Genomic DNA, 21,885 nt, shown 5'->3' on the forward strand with positions numbered 1-21,885 from the left:
ATTAAAAATATTTGAAATATGAGATACTAAAGTGATTTTCCAATATTTTAATTAAAATTGAACAAAGTGCTTCTGGAATACACTTACTTCGGTATGTTTTTCTTACAACAAAATACTTTCATTAAATATTCGTGTGTCTATTTTATAGAAAACACATTTGTAAAGGTAGTAACTATATTAATGATTTTTTTTAATATAAAAAAATAAACTTAGAAGTATCGTAGAATTTGTAAAAATAAATAAATAAAATCGGCAATTTATCATTACTTCTGTAATACAACATATACTTTCCTCCCCCATAATATTCAGAACTGTAACTGGTCTTGAACTGTTGCTCAGATTCCACGGCCAGAAACTGACCTCATGTATTTTTCCAGTCTATAAAAAATAAAATAAAAATTTTTATTTCAAATTTTCTCCTACTGCATGCCTGTATGTGTACATGTACAATCTGCAGATGTGCCATAATAAAACACTTCACTTAAGCAAGCGTAATATAAACAATATTAAAAATTTAAAGTTTCCATATGTTGTAGGAGCTTAGAAAGATAAGACTACCTATGAATCTACCTTGTCCTTTCAGCTACTTACAACATAAGTTGGAACACAATTATGTAGCTTCCTGGTTTGTCTACATAGATGGTACTTGAAGCCTCAAAAGACAGTTTACGGTAATCAGCATTTTAGGATATAAATCTTCATCTTCTGAATTCTATAAAGTGTGTACATTAAAAACAGGCTTGTTCTATTAAGTTGGAATAATAATTACTTTTCTGTATTTATCTCCCAATGTTATTACAGCCAAATACGAAGAAAAGCAAACATTCAAGCACTCATTTACAGACATTCGCTTTATAATGGAAACAACAATAAAAGCTATTAGATGGTACACAGCTAAAGGCAAAAGCTTTTCCTTCAGGTCAAATATATCAGTACTAGCTTGTAATAACCAAAACAGAAAGATTATTCCTTTAAAACCCTTTAATTCTTGATATCCACAGTTCTAATCCTCAAGTCATTGTTGAAGGCCACTTTAATGTTACTGTTTAAAATTTTGGTGTCAAGTCTTTTTTTTTTTTTTTTTTCCTCCAATACCAACTAAACTGCTCATGCTTCACTTTCATAATTTATGTCATTTTAGAAGCCCTTAATTTAATTAAAACCTTGTAAAATTAAGCAGGTTTGACTTCATTTTCTATATGCAAAGGAAGAGAAGCACATTACTCGGATATTTTGTTTGAACAGCTCATTTCAAAATTTATTATAGGTTACTATCATACCGAGAATAATAAAGATATATTTTTAATTACTTTTCCTCACAAGAACAGGCTAATACATATTCCATCAATATTATGATCCCCTTGGATGGAGAGAAACTAAATGCTAACCCAAACAGATTTAAAAGCTATAATTACTTGGTAAACAAGGGAATCATACTAAATAATTATACATTGAGGTTCTTATTAAATTAAAGTAAAAGAAGTTTTTAGGACTCTGTGTTGTATTTTTCTCTTTTGCTTTCTGCCTGCTGCAGTGTCATTGTGCATATCATTATCCAAATGACATTGCTCTCCAAACGTGTTTTACACAAAGCAGGCAGACTTTGTACAGTGTACCGTACTGTCTTCTCTCTGGTGATGAAGTATAGATAAAGACACAATGCCAGCCCACATACACCATATTAAACAGCAAAACGTTGCTCTGATGATGCAGTACTCCCCCTTTCCACCTCCCTTCCCTCCCCCACACAGAAAAAAAAAAAAAAAAAAAGGGTAACAGACCAGGAGGTCACCTCGGGAAGGTTATGCAGAAAGATTATTTCTAATCTGCTTTAAAAATACTATTAGGGCTTTTTTGCTATGATGTCTGCGGAAAGGCTCTCTGGTTGGCTGAATGATAAACACTGCTATCTCTAACATTAATAAAATAAATAAATATGTTCTGCTCTTTTACACTCATCCATTACAAAATTTCTCATTTACAAGGACTGATGACCTCCTTTTGCTAATACTGAATTTTTCAGAAAAAAAATCTCCTGAAAAGACCATGCTAGAACACAGCACTGCATGCACGACAAAACTAAGTTTCTCAGAACAGTCTTTTGAGGAAAGAAACAGGCTGAAAAAGACAATTATTAGCACTACAGCACTTAACCTCTTTTTTTCTGCACATTGATCCCCAGCCCCACAACCCTCTGGTAATGAGCTCTGCTACACCCATAGGCATTACTGATAAAGGTCCTGAAGTCCCTGTTTCACAGCAAAATCACCTGGTAACATCATACTTATTCAGAGGCAGCATTTATCACCTTGCCAGAAACTAGAATTTACCAAGTTTCCAGAAAAGCAAAACATCCATTTGTTCTGAACACACAGAAACTTACCTGATTAACGGCTGTGCTTTTTGGACCCAACCCAAAACTTTTTAAGGTACTTAAAAGCTTTTCCAACAAGTTCATTGAGCTCATACATAGGACACTAAGACAGCCCTGTTACCAGGGAATTTGGCCTGAGAAAACCAGGAGCACTGCAGATCTAACCATGGGTAAGTACAGGGTCACCAGGCTCATCCAAATCCCCCACAAGAGATGCCTGAAGATGCTTTTTAAGCTGCCACAAAATTATGGAATTGTAGAATGATGTTACAATTTGGTATTCTGATACAGATTTTCAACCTTTAATTAAACTAGAGAATACTAAAGCTGAATCATATTATATTAAAAAATTAAATTTAAAAAAAAATAGATCTTGTCATTAAAAGCCATTTGTATGCTTAGCACACAGCACATTTTGTACAAATAATATAGCAATGAACATTGGTGTAATCCATTAAACAGCTCTAAAACACTTGGTCTATGTTAAATAAACCAGAATCCTGATTGGAAACGAGTTTGGTTATCTAGCCCAATGCCACCTTCAAAATCCATCTCTCACTCTCCTACAGCCTCAGAACCAAATCCTGGATTAGGCTCTGACTCAGTCAGTCACAGCACACACAGCCAAGTATCTTCTCGAATTATTAACTATTTTGGATAATTATTCCAGTAGTAAGAAAGCTGCATACTCACAGCTCAAGCTGAAGCACACATAATCACAGCTCTGCTTCTCCCTACCTTCTTTCACACACATCCTGAAGAGCATGGATTAACCTGCCAAAGGCCGAATCCAGAAGAAATCAGGCAACTCTCAACTAATAGGCATTTGGTCAAATAAGGATATGCATGTATTTCACCAAATAGTAGGGACGTATAGCAATAACTGTTACCAATAGATTTTTGTTTGTTTGATTGTTTGTTTTGGGGTGTGTGTGTGTTTTTGTTTGTTCATTTTCCCTGAAACAAACTGGCTTCTCCCAGCTTAGTGCTTGATGCAGCTGAAATTGCTTTATGTCTCAAAAAGTAAGAGCATGCCCTAAGAACATGTAACTACCAACCAGGTATTACTCTAAGGCAAAGTCAAATTAATAACCTACATTTATAAAATACTTACTTCTTGCACAGGTTACTTTAAGCTTGTTTAATTCTGAATTCAAGTAGCAGGATCTCACAATTTGACCTGCTATCTGGCAATAGAAGTGACAAGCTGACCAACCTAGTGAAGCTCTGTCTACTTACAAATGCAAGCCTAAAGGGAGAAAGCTATTTCCAGAACACTCCATTCCAGAATACAATATGGGTCTCACAGTCAACATACATGTATGTATTGTGTTGAGTTCCATAGGGAGATGTGCAGGATCTGGTACAATGAAACACCTTAATTAAGAAGCTGAAGCAGGGGTTTGGACCAAATGACCTCCCAAGGTCCCTCCCCAAACTAAATTACGCTGTGATTCTACAGACTAAAATTTAGAGTATTTAGAGTACTGAAACTTCGATAAAACACAAAAATGTGAAAGCAGGTTGTTACCAGGCAGGATTCAAATTAAAATTTTGTTTGAGCTATGGGCAAAATGTCTGAAAAAAAATAAAATAAAAAAATCAGTACAGTGAGAACAAGTGCAAGCATCTTCATTCATGTAAAAATACCCAACTGCACACAGACAGATGAGGAACAAGCAATTCTGCAGTAAAAATGCTGTTGGCTGTGGCAGATCACAAGCTGCATGTGAATCAATGATACCATGCTGTTCCTTGCTCTCTCATATGTTATGTTTTTATTTATATGGGGCTGTATAAACAAGAAAACAGAATGAAATAAGGCTTTCAACTTCACTCAGTTGCAGTTCTGCACCTAGTCTGTGGCATTGCACTTCAAGAATGTGGGAAGCCAGACAAAGGCCAGAAGGATACAAGGTTCACAAGGAAAATCAGAACAAGCATGACTTGTAGGAAACCAGGTGGAGAAAAATCAAGATTATTTTGCCTCAAGAGGGCTTGAAATGGTAGTGGAAAGGGACAGGACAAGATAACCCATCTTCAACTGCATATACCACACAAGTAGGACAGAAAGGACGAGTTCTATTCATATTCAGGTGGTTGTGAAACAGCAAAAGTAAGAAATCCAACTGCACAAAAGTTGAGGTTGAGATTAGGAAATAGGTTTAAATGATAAAAACAGAAAACCACTTGGATAGGTGGGATGGAGACTTCATAGATTATTCAAGGCCGTTAAAAATAGGATAGCCAAATATTTGACACGAATGATGTTAAGGAGAACGTATCCTGTCCTGAGGCAAGAAGTGAACCAGAGTCCCTCTTAAAATCATCTCCAGTCCTATTTTTATATGATTCTATCATTTCTGCTTGGCTGGAGGTTGCAATGTTAGATAACATTGTATGTCTCTGAATACTGCAAATGTTACTTGCTTTTGCTGGCAACTCACTGCCCTTAAAACCCTTACCTCCAATAGTAGGTCTCGTGCCATCACTCTCAGTCCAGTGTGCCCTGAATCCCAGCAGAGCAGCGGCAGCCCTCCTGCAGACAGGAGAACAAGCAGTGGTGTGCACAGAGAATGAGGGGACCCTGCACAGTTGGCATTGGTGGAACTGCCCAACACCCGCGGTCAGCACGAGGGCTTCACGCCATTGCAAAGGGTTTAAGGGGGGCACAAGCGCAGCAGGGGTGAGATGGCAGGTCACCGTTACCCCTTGGTTTGGAAAGGAATCACACAGAGGCTGGGTCTTCTATAGTCTTCATAAAATTATTTCAAAACTGAAGATAATAATTACACTTTTTTTCCCTTAATTCTTGCAATGATTTGCATTAAAATGGTGTTTTCCATTTCTGACAAGATTCATCTGAGACCAAACCTGTTCAATTATAAGCATATCTGGCCAAGAGCTCAGCCTGCTACAAAGCACCAGCCCACCTCGTATGGTATTTCACAGAAATCCTATTTTTCTGCTAGGAAGTCTTTAGTTTACAAAAAAAAAAAAAAAAAAGTACTATATCAATAACATCTACATATTGTTTCCCACTGATACTAATTCATTATTTGACTTTAATCAGTGGAAAAACATATGATTTATTAATTCTTTTCAAAATCATTATGACTTGAATTCAATGGTACTAATTCCAAGATTCAAGTTAGTTTCCCCACCCCCTTGATGTGGGAGCAGAGGAACACGAAAGCAGCTGTGTGCCAGCACGGAGCTATGTTCCGCTCCGCATTCAACCACATGTTTCTGCAACAGTAAATACAACAGCACTGGGTGTGAATCACTGTTTTGTTTGTTTCTGCTTTATTTCTGATTTTCAAGTGGTCATGAGTGAAATATTGTGCTAAGCCTTTCAAGCATTATGTAAACTCTGAAATAAGAGACAGTTCACTGGTTAGGACTGCAGCTCGGCACACATGCTGCAGCTGTACAGCTCTTATGTGCAAGCTCATTTGCTTCTTTCATCAGGTCTCCACATGTAGAATAAAGTTTCTTCCTATTACTCACACTGCGTGTTTTATTTTCATACGTTCAGGTGTACTTGTCTTTCAAACACTAGGTTTGGATGTAAATTTCAAAAATTTCTCAGTCTGCTCTCAGACTAGACTCCAAACCACTCCACAATGCTATGTTAGGCACAAGCACTCCAAGCACTATTTACTCAGTGCTGTTTACTGGAATAACATTAAAACCTTATTCCCAATGACTTCCTTCTCACTTTCCTTTTTCCAAGATGTTGTCTCTTTTTGCCCCAGCTCACACAAAAGAGTCAAGAGCATTCCCCTGGCCTCTCCCACCAAATAAGCCATTCATCTACACCTTGATTCTGAATGTGGTGCTCTGGTGTTTCCCCACCTTAAAGAAAAAACTCAAGTATTTTAACATGTCTAGGTTAATATTAGCAGGCCTCACATGATATGACTACCAAGTGAGTCAGCAGAATCATCTGCCTGAGCCTGAATCCATATAAAAGCTCTGTAGAGCCTTATTCTGTGAGAGCAGAAAATACCTACTTGGCTCAGCTTTTCCATGGCTGTGTTACACAATATCACACCATGCCACTCCAGTTTTCCTGGGGGGAATGTATTTTTTGCTATTCCTCTGAACATAATGCCAATCTCATTGTCTATTTGTTATCTTACTTTTACGGTTTCCAATACTTTTTTGTGCACCCAAGCATTCTGTAGAAAACAAAGCATGTATTACTTACTGGAGATAACTTAAAGGCACCGACCTCTGCAATACTCCTCCTGTGGATCTCGGCAGCAGGACACCCATGCTCTCCTAGTAGTCTTGCAATACACAGACACCGCTTTGTTTTGCACAGTGGTGCAACTCATCACATTTACAGGAGATTTGCTTATACTGAAGGCTAAATTTAACACTCAAAAAAAAATAAAAAATAGAGCACATCTCTCCCCACCCTGCTGCTCCCTCCCTCCACAAACTGCCACACACAAACACTCTCTGAAGAACTGAAATAAAACTAAACTTTTTTTGGAAGGTGAATTGAAAGAACACTGCAATTGAACTTTAAAAAGAAAGTAAAATTTTGGCAGGGCTGGAAATCAAAAATCCAGGCTGCACTTCAAAATAAAACAACAAAGCAAATATGCAAAAAGGTGAATGCAACAGCCTTTAATTTTGCTTTATTCAACGACTACAAAAAATTTCAAGGCTGAGATGAGAGCATTTTATCTTTGTATCTAAAAATATAACCCCTACTTTAATAGAAAACTTTACATACTGCGTATAATGGTAACACAACTACTAGGAGTTTAAAAATAGGACAAGACATAAGGCACTTGAAGTCACTGCAAAATATTTCCTTAAACTTCATCCAACTCTGAATCATTCTTGAAACATTTCAGTGACCACAGGAGAAACCATAGCCCCTAAGCAAGGGCACTTAGGTTGGTAGCTTCTCCTTAGGGTGCATGAATGCCCCCCAGTACTAAGGATTACCGAGCAACGTGAGGGATCATAAACCTGAAGGACACCTGCAAAAATAGCCGTCAAAGAGGGGAAAGGACACAGATCCTCTGTCTGTGCCCTTCAGGAGGTGGTTCTACATTTACAAGACAGTGATTGCAGCTGAGGTGGATACGGCTGGGACTTGTTGGTCCTTGAAGAGGTACTGCTGGATCCCAAGAGGTGACAGTGCTCCATATGGGGACTGACAGCTCAGAGGTGCACAGAAAGTGCAAGATAAAGATGCAACACTGAACAGTAGGGACTGCAGAGCACTTCCACCGCCAACAAAACATTAGAAAAGAGTGGAAGGAGCCTTCATGCTTCCAGTGCTGCCACAACAGAAGGACAGAATTTCAGTCCCCGTGAACATGAACCAGCTTTTTTTTTCTTTTTTTTTTTGCTTTAACAAAACATGAACACCACAACACAGCACTGTGTCACCCTACTTACAAGTTCACAGATGATTAATATAAGCCTAACAACAGGTGTTCAGGTTTCAACACTAAATCTGCTCTTAAAGCATTCTGAAGTAAATATTCCATATACTTTCCACGTCTTGAAAGAAGTTCCCTCCCTACGCCAAAAATACACTTCATTTTAAGGCCAAAATGTCTTATCATCACAACTCACAAAAGCAGTTTAAAAATAAAATTTAAAAAAAAATCTCATTTTGGGAAGCCTTTAATTTGTATACACATTTTGCCTCAAACTTAAAAGGAAAACAAGCAAAAAATATCCCTAGCATTCTAGACTAGCATGATACTGTGCCAGTAAAAATTGACAATTTAATTTGTCTAAATTTAGCAAGTGGGAAGAAGCACATTTTAGTTAAACCTAAAAATACATCTTCAACCTTAAAGGGACAAGTGATTTCCTGCAAGAAGTACAACAGCCTTTTCAAACAAGTTTGTCCAATAGTTTTGTGAGTTGACTTCATATTTTCTAGAAATGCAGTTCAAGCTCAAGGAGCGATCCTTGTGCATATTGCCTGACCTCCTGATCACCAACCTGCTGTTACATTGCATCTGAGCACTTCTGGTTGGAGCCCAATAATTCACATTGAACTATGGCAGAACTCCTCGTCTTGACGCAAAGGTTCAGAGAGATGGATAATTCATTTCTTCCTTTGGTCCTAAAGCACAGATCAATACATTGCTCACTATTTCTCTGTCTGCAGAGGTGAAGATTGTTTGGGCCCTTATTCATATTGACAGAAAAGCAGTGCTGACTTCTTCGTTTCCTGAGTCCCGAAGTTACTCAATTCTCCCACCTGCTATTGGCTAAACTTAATATTTCTTTACTTAGTCAGAAAGCTTAGTATCTGACTTTATCAGAATACATTATTTTAGAATACAGTCAGGATCAGTACAGATAATTCTGTATGGCTCCCTGTCCTCCTTATTTATCACTTTGGTAATCTTTGTCATTTGCAAATTTTATCACAGTTCTATGTACTTCAGATCAATGACACAACCACTAAATGGTGTGTCAAGCACAGCGTTGAGCCCTATGGAGCTGCAATCTCTTATTATGACTTATTTTTTAGGTTTGTCAACTGGCCAGTTCTTTTAATTTGTGCTTCACTGATACAAGCTAGTGCTATTTTTCAAACTGGAATGTCATGCAATGCTAAGGACTGTCTTTCTAAAAGGGATGTTACAGCTACATCACCACCTTTATCAATCAAACCTTTGAACTTCTTTAAATACTGAAATTAAGCTTGCTCAACAAGATTTATTTCCTGTAAAGCTACACATACTGAAAATTACATCCCTATTGCTTTTTTTTCTGTGGAAATCAGTATTCTGAAAGATTCACAGCATCCTTCCCAGGACCAATGTCTGGATATTCAAACCGTAGTTTCTCCAAGTCTCTCCACTTCTGTCTCCTGAACTGGAACAGACACGCTAAGAACAGTTAATGCTCCAAGTGCTGATGCATAAACACAGTTAAGGACACAACTTTTTTAGACAAGTCTTGGGATTTTAAGAGGTAGAAAAGAAATATTTCAAATTGATGGCCTCTGTAGACAAAAAGGGTTCTCCCTTCCTTTATGAACAAACTTTATGAACTCCGTAGAGAGGCAACTGTAAGACTTGAACATCTTCAGTCTGTCTTCAGAAGACAGACTGATAAGTCAGCAATAAATTCTGCAGGAATCTGAATGTTCCTCGCTTTTCTGAGCTTCAGATGCTGGACAGTATACAAGTACTGCCTTTTCCATGCACTCATTTCTACTCACTGTATTTCAGTCCATACTGGCACTACAGTGCCAATGAAGAGAACCACAAAAGCAAACACATTCAATCAGGCTAAAGTCAAAAACTGATATAGAGAAGGAACATGTTAATTTAAAGAAAGGACATAGATGTTACCTATGCATACTGTATTGACCACCCAAATGCTTAAGCATGTGCCAAAGCTACAGCAACATGGCCCAAGTACATTCCACCTACCTAACTGTAGCTTAAACTGAAAGAAAACAAGGAAACCTTGACGAAATCGTGCAGATTGGTAGCCTTGAGCTAGCAGAAGCAAAGGAGATGAGGAATGAAAACTAAAAAACAAGGAGAAAATCAGCTAAAGGACAATTCCAGACCCCCATGATTATCCCCTGTAATGCACGATTCAGTAGAGAAAAGTTTGGCGAGCTAAAAGTCAAAAGTAGTCAGACAGAGAGATTCACTAGTTTGCTTAATCATGGTGATTCAAGCCAGAGGTGTGCTTTCTTTGCAAAAGAACACCAAGCACCTGACTCTGCAGAGTTTTATAGTTAATAAATTAAAAGACCTTTGTGTGGATTCCAACTTTGTGCACTTAATGGTGAGGTGCACCGGGCACGATCCTACAGATAACATGCATAACATAACCACGTGAGCCCACTTAGCCTGCTGCCTGTGGCTACTAGACATGCTAAGTGTAAGAAAACACTGCCAGAAGTGATCCTGCAGTTAGTACTTATGTTTAAGAAAACAGCACAACAGAAAGAGCTCTCTTTGAAAACATTAATAAGTATGAAAACTAAAACTACTGTGAAGCTATCAATATTTGATTAATTTGATTGATTCTAACAGTTACAAGCAACTTTTCATTACCCAGTGCTGCTCAATTCTTAAACAATGAGCCCCAAACATGCTATCGCTCCTAATGCTGTGTTGCACCTTCCTCCCCTATAATCAATCCTAGACTAGACTACAGCTCAACGTGAGTGAAGGCAGCAGACTGAGCTGTATGTAATTACCCATTTGATCCTATTAAGACAACGAATTCTGAAATTACAAGGCTGAGGACTGTTCACTGGTACACTGCCATACACATAGGTACTCAAGCAACTTCAGCCTGAAAAGCAACCTACAGTTAGTAGTTCAACTCCTCTAAAATAAACAGGCATGAATTACCTAACATAATGCACTGCAGTAAGAAGACTATTAAGTACAATTTCACTGCTTTTAACAAGGTTAATGCAGAGAACAATACATAGTGAAACTCCAGGAACATAAAACATCCAAATATAAAAATTATTTTTAATGTCATTAATGCATAGGTATTAATTTGACAAAAACATGTAAAATACATGTGTGAATTAAACCTACTTTTGAGAAGATTCAAGAACTTGCTTTTTCAGTATTAACTATCTGAAACCTCTACACAATCATTTATAATGGAAAATGTAACACCATAACCCACATAACAACACTAAATGTTAGAGGAAAAATATTCAGCACCACAGAAGAGTATGATAAACTGTCAGAGCAGAATTTGGCACATTGTGTAAACATAGAAGTAGTATGATACTTAATCTACAAACACACAAAAAAGTAGTTGTTTATCTCAAGTCACCAGGAAAAACACTTAATTCTGGAAAGAAAAAAAAAAGCACATTACCACAGCTTTCAGATAAACACATCTATCAATCGTTTTATGCCCATTTATCATACTTACTTCTTTGCTACCCGATTAATAGATGCCAATAATCTTATACTATTAACCTAAAGTGCAGAATAATTAATTAATCTACATTTACGTCTTTTTCTGCCAACTTTAGCATATTTGTGCAAATACAAAATCACACTAAGAATAAAAGACAGGTATCTCAATATCTCAATCTTTTAAGAGCCAGAAAGTATTTCATCCCAGGTCTCACAAACTTGATTGAGCTCCATCCTCCTTCCCAAAAGACACCCAGCTCCCTTACTAAAGGGGAAAGAAAGAGCTTGCAGTGAACTCCGAACTTCATGCTCTTGATCAAAAGACATTGAATGAAGAAGACAAATGGGAGAGGGGACTGTTCTCAGCTGCCAACAGCTGGAAATTTTGTAATGAATAACACCTTGGCTTCTGGAGAAACAGACAAGGACCCAGATATGAGGTATTGAGATCCTAACCGTTTACGCTAAAGCCAGAGCTACACAGTTAAAAGTCAAGCATCTTACTCCTCCAGCTAACCACCTGCCCTAAAGTGAAATGCCTTGTGCTGGGAAAGCACCCTCCATTAGTTGCTGCCCGTAATGCAAAAGTGAAGAATAAGCAACCAGGAAAAAATCAACTTGGCAACACTGAACAACGAACAGTATTCTTGATACCCACAGCTACCTGAACACCCAGCAACAGCTCAGAAACCAACCCACTTGCTGGGCTGTCAGAGGCATGCCAAGTAGTGAATGCTGCTTGAGTAGGGCTGTAAGAAAAACGCTTTCCTGGGTGGTGCTTTAGGGGGTGATGAAGGCTGGGGTGTAGCAAGTCAGTGTCTGAATCATGGAGGGAGGATTATTCTTGAATCTAACCTTAATTGAATAAATGTGGTTTGGGTTTTTTGTTTTTGAAAAAAATTAAAAACTGAAAATTTATATTAACTTGGAGTTTTGCTCTTAACTGCCAGTGACATTTTCATTTGGAGACCACATCATCCCTTTTTTATTTGAACTAGAAAACACCATTTAAAATCAAGAAGTAAAAAATGTTCATTATGACACAAATACTTTGCACTAACTGTAGAAACAATAATCAAAATCCCATTCTTTGGTCTGAAAGCACTAGCTAAACTAATCTAGAAAGATACCTGAATGTGGGAAAAACAGTGCAAATATACTTTTCTCTTAAATACTACCCGAGAGACACATTTTGTTTCAGTGGTGAGAATTAAGCTCCATGCATATTTGGCATTATGATGTTAATAATCAATTAGTATATTATTTTTGGGAGTGTTGTTAGACTGACAAATTACAACTTCAGTTTTGCAAATGGGCAGCAGCAGCATGGAGTGAGGCGGGAACACGGACACACCAACCCTCTCAAATGCTGCTTTCACAAGTAGTCCCAGAAAACAGTCACCACAGCTTACAGCAGATGGTAAAACACCAGCATTGAGGCACAAAACCCACTGCTTGCAGTATATTAAGCTAACAGTTGAAAAAGTGTGCACAAAGAAAGTTATCAAGGTCTATCCTTCCCTTGAAGTTATGACATAGCTAAGAAAAAAATAGTTTATCTAAGAAAAATAGTAGTTAAGAAAATGTTCAGAAACATTTACTATAGCTTACTACATTTACTACATTTGTACAATAGCCATCCACAAGGTTATACAGATGAACACATGAAAACTGACATTAAATGCTTTCTACTAGTTGATACCAACTTGATTTCCAGTAGTTCGCATTTCTAGTGTGTTTATTCCTACTCATCTCACAAAGGAAACTAAACAGTGCCAGTGAATCTGCGATGCTACCGAACACAATATGGTATTATTTATGTTGATTGAAGAAAGCAAACTGAAACAGAAAATGGGAACTTACATTTTCAGGGCTTACTGGGCTGGGCTAAGGCAACTATGTTTTTATTTATATAAAGTTGTATACACTGTTAAAATGCAGCTTGAGCAAAGAAAGGGTTTGTTTGAAACCTACATTAAAAGCTGAATAAGGTGTAAAATAAAGCAGCAATAAAGTATTTCCTGTCTTTCATATGCTGAAGCTAGGCCCTAGGAGATGAGGCTAATAGAAAGAGGCCGCAAGTCCTCGGGGGATCTTTCAAAGAAGTCAGAATGGAGAAGGACAGAGGGAGGGGAAACAAGGAATGCAGACTGGAGAAACCCTACAAATCCCAAACAGTTTTATTTCCATCATATTCTCAGTGTAACAGCATGTCTCTGCTGAGACTGTTAGATTGCAAGTCTCTTTACTTGTCAAACCAGCTCACTGAAAAATATATTCAGCTAAGTGTGACCTGCAGTATGTCACCACGTAAAATATACGAACTGTGAGATAAAAACACACGGAATGAGTTATAGCTCCATTTGTTTAACTATCATTACTAAACCCATTTTTCTTCCTTAAACATAACTGCACGTGTATCCTGTTTTTGTTACAGGGATCCCTCCCAGAAGTTGTGTCTGAGGGCCGGAGCCCGGGTGGCACTCAGCTGCCCGGCACCTCAGTGCCCGGGGGCCACACGAGGACGGAGGCACAAGGCCGAAGCCGCCTTCCCACTGTGAAAGCCTCGTCACACAACACGGCTGGGAATCCTACACGCTCATATGAAGCAAGGGCAGCTGGTCTGAGAGCCACCAGGCAGTATTTGGCATTTGTAAAGCCCAGCTTACTCATGGCAGGAGCACTCCTGAAAGTCTAAGCAGGCTGTGAGCACTGGCAATCCATACTGCCGCGCCTCAGCTCGGCAATGCACAATGCCTGAGCTCTGGAAAGCTTGTCCCACTACTTCTCTGTATTTAGCATCTATGTGGAAAATGCGTAAGAATTAACTTTGCCATGCTTGTCTCAAAAATATTACATGAGAAAAATAATTAGTAGTAATACTTTTATTAAAATGTCATCTTAGTAACCTCTTGACTGAAAGGAAAAAAAGTGGAAAATACAGAAATCCAAAAATTAACTTCAGCTAACATAACACCATTTATAGGCTTGAAGCATTTCTGCAGCATGGTCATTATTCATTTATTCATTCAACACTAGAATTTAGTACTCAAATATTTTACTGAAATAATAAGAGCAAAAAGAATAAGTAAATCATATACAATTAACACCTGAACTTTGTTTTACTACAGGTGACTTGTCAACAAAATTTAAATAAAAACTCAGTGTGTAGAAATTAGGCCAACAAACAACTGTGCACAATTGAACCTTTACATTCATAAATAAGATGCATAACCAATTTATGCCTTTTTTTAGATGTTAACATTACACTTTATTTAAAAATTGCTTTTACTTGAAGACTGAAAAATTTTCAAAGCTATAAAAATACAAAGCTCTCAGTTTAAAAGAAAACAAATTTATTATCACCAAGATTTAAATACAAATACGTTTAAATTGTGTTTACAAATATGCAAACATTGGACTAATGCAAATCACTGCCAATATCTTAGTGAAAGAATATACACATAGTCTAGTGTGATACTTGACAAAAGCCTTTGAAAAAAAAAAAAAAAAGTCATAAAGTGAAGGAGGTGAGAAGCACCTTGGCAGAATTTAAGTGCTTTGATCTGTCAACTTGGTTTGAATTCCAGAAACTGCAACAGGATTTATGACCCATATAAAAGACTACAGCTCTCTTTGTACCAAGGATAATATTAATTTCTTTATTAATGAAACAGACAGCAGCACAGTACAATTGAAAAGCATAAAATCATGCAGAGAAGTATTATTGAGACTGCCAAAAGGAAGAAACTGAGAAAAATAAAGATTTGCCTATTCTCTTACACAAGTCCACCATTTAGAATAATACAAATCACAAACGATTTCCAGCCCCAACTCATCTTCAAATGTGTCCTTTTTCTTCTACAGCAGATGGCTAGGTATGTGTCCCTGGGACATGTCCCTGGGACCAGGAATGCTGGAAATAACCTCATCAGTGTCTGTAATTTTGAGGCACTAGTACTAACTTCACATTATCTACATCAAGTATTAGCTGCTTCTGAACACAGAAAAAGCTTCCTCCTCAAAGAAATAGCGGGAACTAACCCTCAAGGAGTTTCATGCTGCTATGCCTGGCAGGTGATGGGTTTCTACTTCCTTGCATCAAAAAGTCTTATTATATGAATTTCTCCAGTGTCCCCATAATTCCCCCTATTTAACATTTCCCCACACATTAAGCTGCCTACCTGAACTGGTAAAACTGGAAAAATTAGAAACTGGTCCATCTGTTATACACAACTTCCATCCTGTTAGTCTTTATAGTAGGGGCAGGAGAGGAAGACGGGGAGACTGGTGGCATGAAATGGACAGATGCTTTCTCTAGCTAGGTGGAAAACATCAAGACCTGATTCATTTTTTTTCCAAGAATTCTTGTCAGCAGCTATGCTCTTGACACGTTTATTCTGAGCCAACAAATGGCCTTTTTAAAAATGTAAAATTAATTTGCACTGTGTTGATAAAGTAGGCTGAAGGACAGACAATTTTCACAAAAACATCATCTTAAAGTAAGTGCTCTGTTTTATATAATAAATCAATAATATGTCTGCCCAGAAATGAAACACTGAGCAACTGCAAAAAAGACATGTAGATGACCACATAGGGACACAAGCATGGATAAAGCATTGTATATTCTCTGCCAGAAAAATAAAATAAAATAAAATAAAATTTAAAATATATATTTGCACAGACATTCAGAGAGAGAGAAACTGTAAATGTATCAGTTCAGTGGAGAGGAGGAAACCATAAAGTCATTTGTCACATCTCTGTGCTGAGAAAGAATCTTTTTCTCAACTATCTACAACCATCCTGAACATTTATCTACTTAACAGTCTACAGCGTTTTTAGCAAATGCATCTTACTACATACTTATTGGTTCATTTTGTAATTTTCTAATAATGGCATTTCTAATAATTTCCATTTTAAGAAAGTACAAAAAGACTTTATCACTATGTCAGTCTCTATCGTTGGTTTATAGCCTAAATATCCCAAAATAACTTGGTCTTTCTTCATGAGATGCCATTTCTCTCTTTACTACTCTAGGGCGCATAACCTTTTCATTTTACTAACCGAAGAAAACTTCAGTTCTTTTTTCTGACAGAAGTTTTAATCATCTTTCTTACAACACTAACTAATTTGTAATTATGCTTGAGAAACTGTCAGTTCAACCTATTTATCAGAGCTCATTTTAGCTTTTTGAGGTTCTCTCTTCAGGACATTTCACCATAACAAGTCTCAAACACATCACCAACAGTGGAACAAGTAGGGTCCCAGCATCTGGTCACGTTAGTTTCATGAGCAAAATCTGCAGCAAGCGTTTTCCTAAATTAAGGACAGCCCTGATGAGTTGATGACAACATCTGAGGAGCCATTCAGTGTATTTAAAAAAAGGACATAGCAATAAGGTGTGAAGAAGTTAGACTGCAAGCATGTGACCCATACCCTTGAACTTAGTTTCTCCTATTTCCTAGCTCTGGGTGGACACTTGGTTTCTTCTTTGAGTTCTTCAACTCCAGTTTAGACTTTTGTCCACGACCATGCACACAGAGGACTTTTGACCATTTGGATATATCACCAACACTGAAGTAGAGTTAGGCTACTCCCTTCCTTTCACAGAGAACCTCCGCATCTGTTGTTTCACGATGGATCCCCCAGCAATTATAATGAAATGCAATATACCACAAACAGTGTAATGTAACTCCTCTAACAGGAAAGCAAGACTGAGACTTGCACACCATTTCTCTCAATAAGAGTCTCGTGAACTGGGCTGAGTGAAGCTGGACTATGCAGTAATCTTGCGCATCGAAGAATGACCAAAAACTGGCTTTCCTTCCCAACATCCAACATGAAAAAAGTGCTACATGACACAAAAGAAATTCATTCCACTATGTTTTCTTCATGCAGTACACAACATCCAAATCTAAGTAAACATAAATATTAGCTCCTAAAATCATGAGCACAAACAGCACATCCTCGTGATCATTAAGGACTGGTAGCTGAATACATTAAGCTGCATGACACCAGAGCTTTGGCATTACCACTCAATTCAATTTTAAAAGAGGAAATAATTGTAAAGTCCTAAAATACTTAACTAGTTCATACAAAAACAAGCATATAAGAATTCATCCATATACATCATCAAAAGCATTTCTATTCTAAATCCTTACAGACAAAATTAAAGCAAGACCTGTGTATTTTCACACGATATATTTGAAACATTCTCTTTATTTTCATGCAGAAACCAATGCTTAGAGCATTCCATCTCTCTAGCAAGAGAGATTATCATTGTCACTTAAATCACCACAAGAAATACTGTTTCAATTCTACCGGTGATGCTACAGGTGTCAGTGACATTATCAGTGCTTACAAGAGAAAGAAAATTCATGTGTGGAGTTTGGCAAGCTTAAATTTTATTTATTTTTGCACTTTAATTTTAATATAAAGCAACAGATTTGATTTGATGCTGATTAATGGAACTGACTATGCTTCACACTCAGCTAAATCACAGTTAAAAGGCAGGTAAGAGGATAGAGTTATTCTTACATTATAGAAATTCAAGCATTTTTGTCCAATTAACAACATCTTATTTGAGCTTATCCACCAGATACAAGAAATATTTATGTGAAAGTGGACTAACAATATGCAATAGTAAGGAAAACAAGTTGAAGGATAAAGTGTTGAATTTCTGTATCATTTAATTGTGTAGCAGTATCTTCCAGTAGTTTCATGTCATTAACACAATCTTTTTCATCAGAATATGAAACTTTATGATGAAAGCCTTTATGTAACACTAATCTTTGTATTATGACCTGAGGGAATATAATGTAATAATATTAAAAATCTTCATTTGTTTCTTTATTCAGTGATTCAAAAGTGATGTCCTGGTTTAAACAGAATTAAATGACTGGAAAAAAATATACTTATGGGCATTATGCCTTGTCCTTTTAACTTCATCTACATAGACCAACAGTCCAGCAGCACAACTATCTTATCGTAGGAAACTAATACTCTCTAAAACAAAAGCTTAAAGCATTGCCATTGTTTACTCATTTTCCTAAGGTCAGAGCAAAGGTGTTGTACCATGGAGCAGTAAGCCAGTGGGAGCTCCAGCACTGAGGACACACTTCTCTCTAAGCACTGGGCAGCTACGAAAAGACTCAAAGGACCACAACGATGGAAGAGCTCTTGTACTAGAAACATTAGGTCAGGAATTGGGAATCATGCTAAAGGGCTGTCAAAATAACAGCAACAGTAATTAGGACAGATTTCCAACCCTGTAAAACTCAACTCTCATCACGTAATCCTTCTTCCTTCTACTCCTTTTTTTCCTACTTTGAAATAAAATATGAAAACAACCAGTAAGTACAAAGACATACTCCACTTTCAGAGTTACAGTGAAATACATGGCTGCTTCCTAACGACCTCTGGAGAATTAAAGAGACAAAAAGCATGAATTCCCCTCCCAAATCCTAATAAAACAGGAAGAAAGAAAAAAAGAAAAAAAAGCAACCTCACACACATGCAACCCCTTGTTGCCCCTCTCGTTGAGCATTAATCTGATCACTTTAAGGACCAGTTAACTCCTCCTGTCACTCTTTGTGTAGCTTTTAGACTCTGATATGCCCCAACTGTGCTATACATTAGCAAGTCAATTTGGCACTCAAAAGACTTGTATTTGCAAGGGTTAAGAAATTCAAGGATTTTGAGTCATAACTCTCCTATTTCCATTGGCTAACCATTACTCAGTTTGAACTCCTGATGGTGAACTCCTTGACACCAATGAGCCTACATCTGTTCCTCTAACTCAAAATTACTTTGTTCTATGAGCTACTTTTATTAGCAGGCCAATGACTGCTAATGAATTTTTGACAATGGACAGCTATTCAGCACAAATCAACTTAATCAATTCTTCCATCAAGTCTAACTGTATTGTGTTAGAGGAAGCAATTGATTACTACTGTAAACCTGTGCCTACCAGACAAGCTGATTTCTACACATGCACAATTTAAGTGACCAAAAGAAACCAAGCAAACAAACAAAAAGATCCCACACCACCTACAGATAGCCAGACCTACCTGTTACTAAGAAAGCAAACATTAATTCATATTTAACTGAAAGCCACAAGGTTAGAATATAAAGAGTCAATTACATGAAACAAAATAACAGTATTAAAACCAAGCCTGAACTACACAATCAAAAAGACCTAGAGACATAAAGACACCACTTGGTCTCTACTCAAATTTACCATTAGTAAAATTGCATGTGGAAGTGAAAGAGTTGCTTTTTTTCCCCTCAAAAGTGTTGAAATGATTTGGCAGCTGATAATATAGGATCTGTTTCTCCCTCTGTGCAGTTCTGAACAGTGGTAATAATAATGGAGAGATTGGAGCAAAACATTCTGTGCTTAAATATATCAAATGGGACTTAAGAAAGCTGCCTAAGTTTATGATCACTGACAAGCTTAAAAGCTGATGTTTCCTATTAGTTGTTTTTTTCAAGTGACTATAAATGAGGTGGTAACATGTAGTTTGTACCAGCTTCAAGTAGGTTGTAACCACTGAAGTTCACACATACACTACTTCCGTTTTAAATACTTAACAATAATCAAAGTTACAAATAGGTACAGGAAAAAAAACAAGCCGTATCTTTTGTGGTATATGAAATATGGTATGCATTAAGCTATAATTTCCAAAGGGAAAACAAACAAAAAACACAAAACAACCCTCTTTCGAAATAAAACCATCTCTTTTGCACTTGAATAAGTTCAGGCTCTTTACACCCAGCACAGGGTGGTGATGACACTTCAACTCCACAATACAAGCACAAACTCAGAAGCAGAACAATAGGTGAAATTTACAGGTCAGATATGTCAAAAATACCTTATGAAAAATCACCTCCTCTTACTAACAGTCTCTAAAAGCTCATAAGCTTTTTCAGATCTTCTGTACATTCAAACCACAGTACTGATCTGGATATTTACGTATACATACATATAGATTGCATATTATAAGTGCATCTGCTGCAGTATGTTTATGTCAAATGCAACCTATAAGCCTCCAAGACAGACGCAGCTGGTCTATTTGACACTTGGGAAAGTCTAAAACAGTCAGAATAAAGGATTTCAAAATTTATTTCAAGAATATATCAGGAAACGTCTGGATTTAAGAACTTGTGGTTACCAAATAGGCAGCTGACAGTTATTTTTTGTGTAATGTATTTCAGAAATAACCTAACACGATCACAGTATCTCCAAACCTTACATTCTCATTAAGAAGTGAGCAGGTGGGTTTCAGAGTACATGAAAGCATCATGCTCCTAGTAGAGGTAACCTTTTTTGTCCTCATTAGGATGAGTGATGACAGCAGTGAAAAAAAAAAAAGAAGCATTTTCTCTTTTCTTTCTCCTTCCTTTTCCCAGTATAATAACAATAACCAGCAGAGAGGATTCTTTGCAGTGGATGAATAGATCCACACTGGTTTCATGGTTTAGTTTATTAGACAAGAAGTATCCCAGGTATTTCTATCTTGTATTTGACTCAGGATGACATAAAAAGAAAATGCTGCTTGCTACTGCAGCATTTGATCCAAAAATTCTTCTTTCACTTGTTCTTCTATTAATATCTTTGCATTGTCTTTCCTTCCACCATTCTTTCCAACGTACGGCAGGATACAAATCAAATAGCACACTGCCAGAAGTACAATGACTGAAAGATTAATAGAACATGCCAACAATCCTATGGCAAAAGACAGCAAGTAACATTAGGAATGACCATCCTTGTTTAAAGTCATCTGGACACTTGTAATTCAATATAGAATTGTAAGGAGAAAAAAAAAAAAAAGCTAATGAAATAAAACCCCCTAGCATTTATACTAGGAACTTTTAACCTTTTCCATGACAACTCGTGTTATCAGAAGTCCATACGTTCAGACACACAAGTCCTCCTAACGTTTCCATCTTCCTATGCTAACCATTAAATACAGTTTTACTAACACTCCCACCTTCCCCAAGAACACAGATATTAGAAGGCATGTCTCCCTTCAGCCACTGCTGGTCTTACTGAGTCATTTGACTTAGTTTCAGTGAGAAAATATCCAAGAATATTAAGTCAGCATGGGGAGAAAGGAACATATTTATTATTTCACAACTTTAAAAAAAAGTCTTCTACTTCTTAACCCCACTTCAATTTTTTCCAATTCTGATCAATTCCTTGTGCAATTCTTACGCTGACTCGCCAGTCTTCACAAGCGGCAGAACAGACAGCGTTTGTGCTCCATCACAGGTATTTTCATTAACCCAGCCGCAGAGCCTACTGGCTGCAGCACACTCAGCTGACTCAGAAGTAGTAACAAACCAAGGATAGAGAGCTTTTAGACCTCTTCACTCTCACAAACCAGGGGCAGTCACAGCCCACTCTTGGCCTAGAGGAAGAAAGTTGAGGGGTTCTTCACTTTGTTCCAGCCATAAGTACAGCAAATGAAAAAAGGACTATAAATCTTCCATTTAAGAAGAACAGGGAGGAAAAAACAACAAAAAAAAAATTGCATTTCCATTCATCACTATTTAATCCAATCTTTCCCTAGTAGTTTTTCTGCAAACAGTAGGCTGAAAGGT

General features: G+C 37.3%; 1 protein-coding gene across 11 annotated transcripts in view; it reads right to left on the reverse strand.

Moving 5' to 3' along the window:
* TENM2 (teneurin transmembrane protein 2) overlaps positions 1 to 21,885 on the reverse strand; it is a 1,136,432-nt gene that overhangs the window by 621,885 nt on the left and 492,662 nt on the right. The window contains exon 2 of one of the 11 annotated variants that reach the window (XM_068697789.1): positions 4,840 to 4,913. The exons of the other annotated variants lie outside the window; for them this stretch is intronic. The gene's annotated coding sequence lies outside the window, so the exon portion shown is untranslated. The remainder of the gene's footprint in view (positions 1 to 4,839; positions 4,914 to 21,885) is intronic. 11 annotated transcript variants of the gene reach the window in all.

Source organism: Anas acuta, chromosome 14, assembly GCF_963932015.1.
Source record: "Anas acuta chromosome 14, bAnaAcu1.1, whole genome shotgun sequence".
NCBI classification, from domain to species: domain Eukaryota; kingdom Metazoa; phylum Chordata; class Aves; order Anseriformes; family Anatidae; genus Anas; species Anas acuta.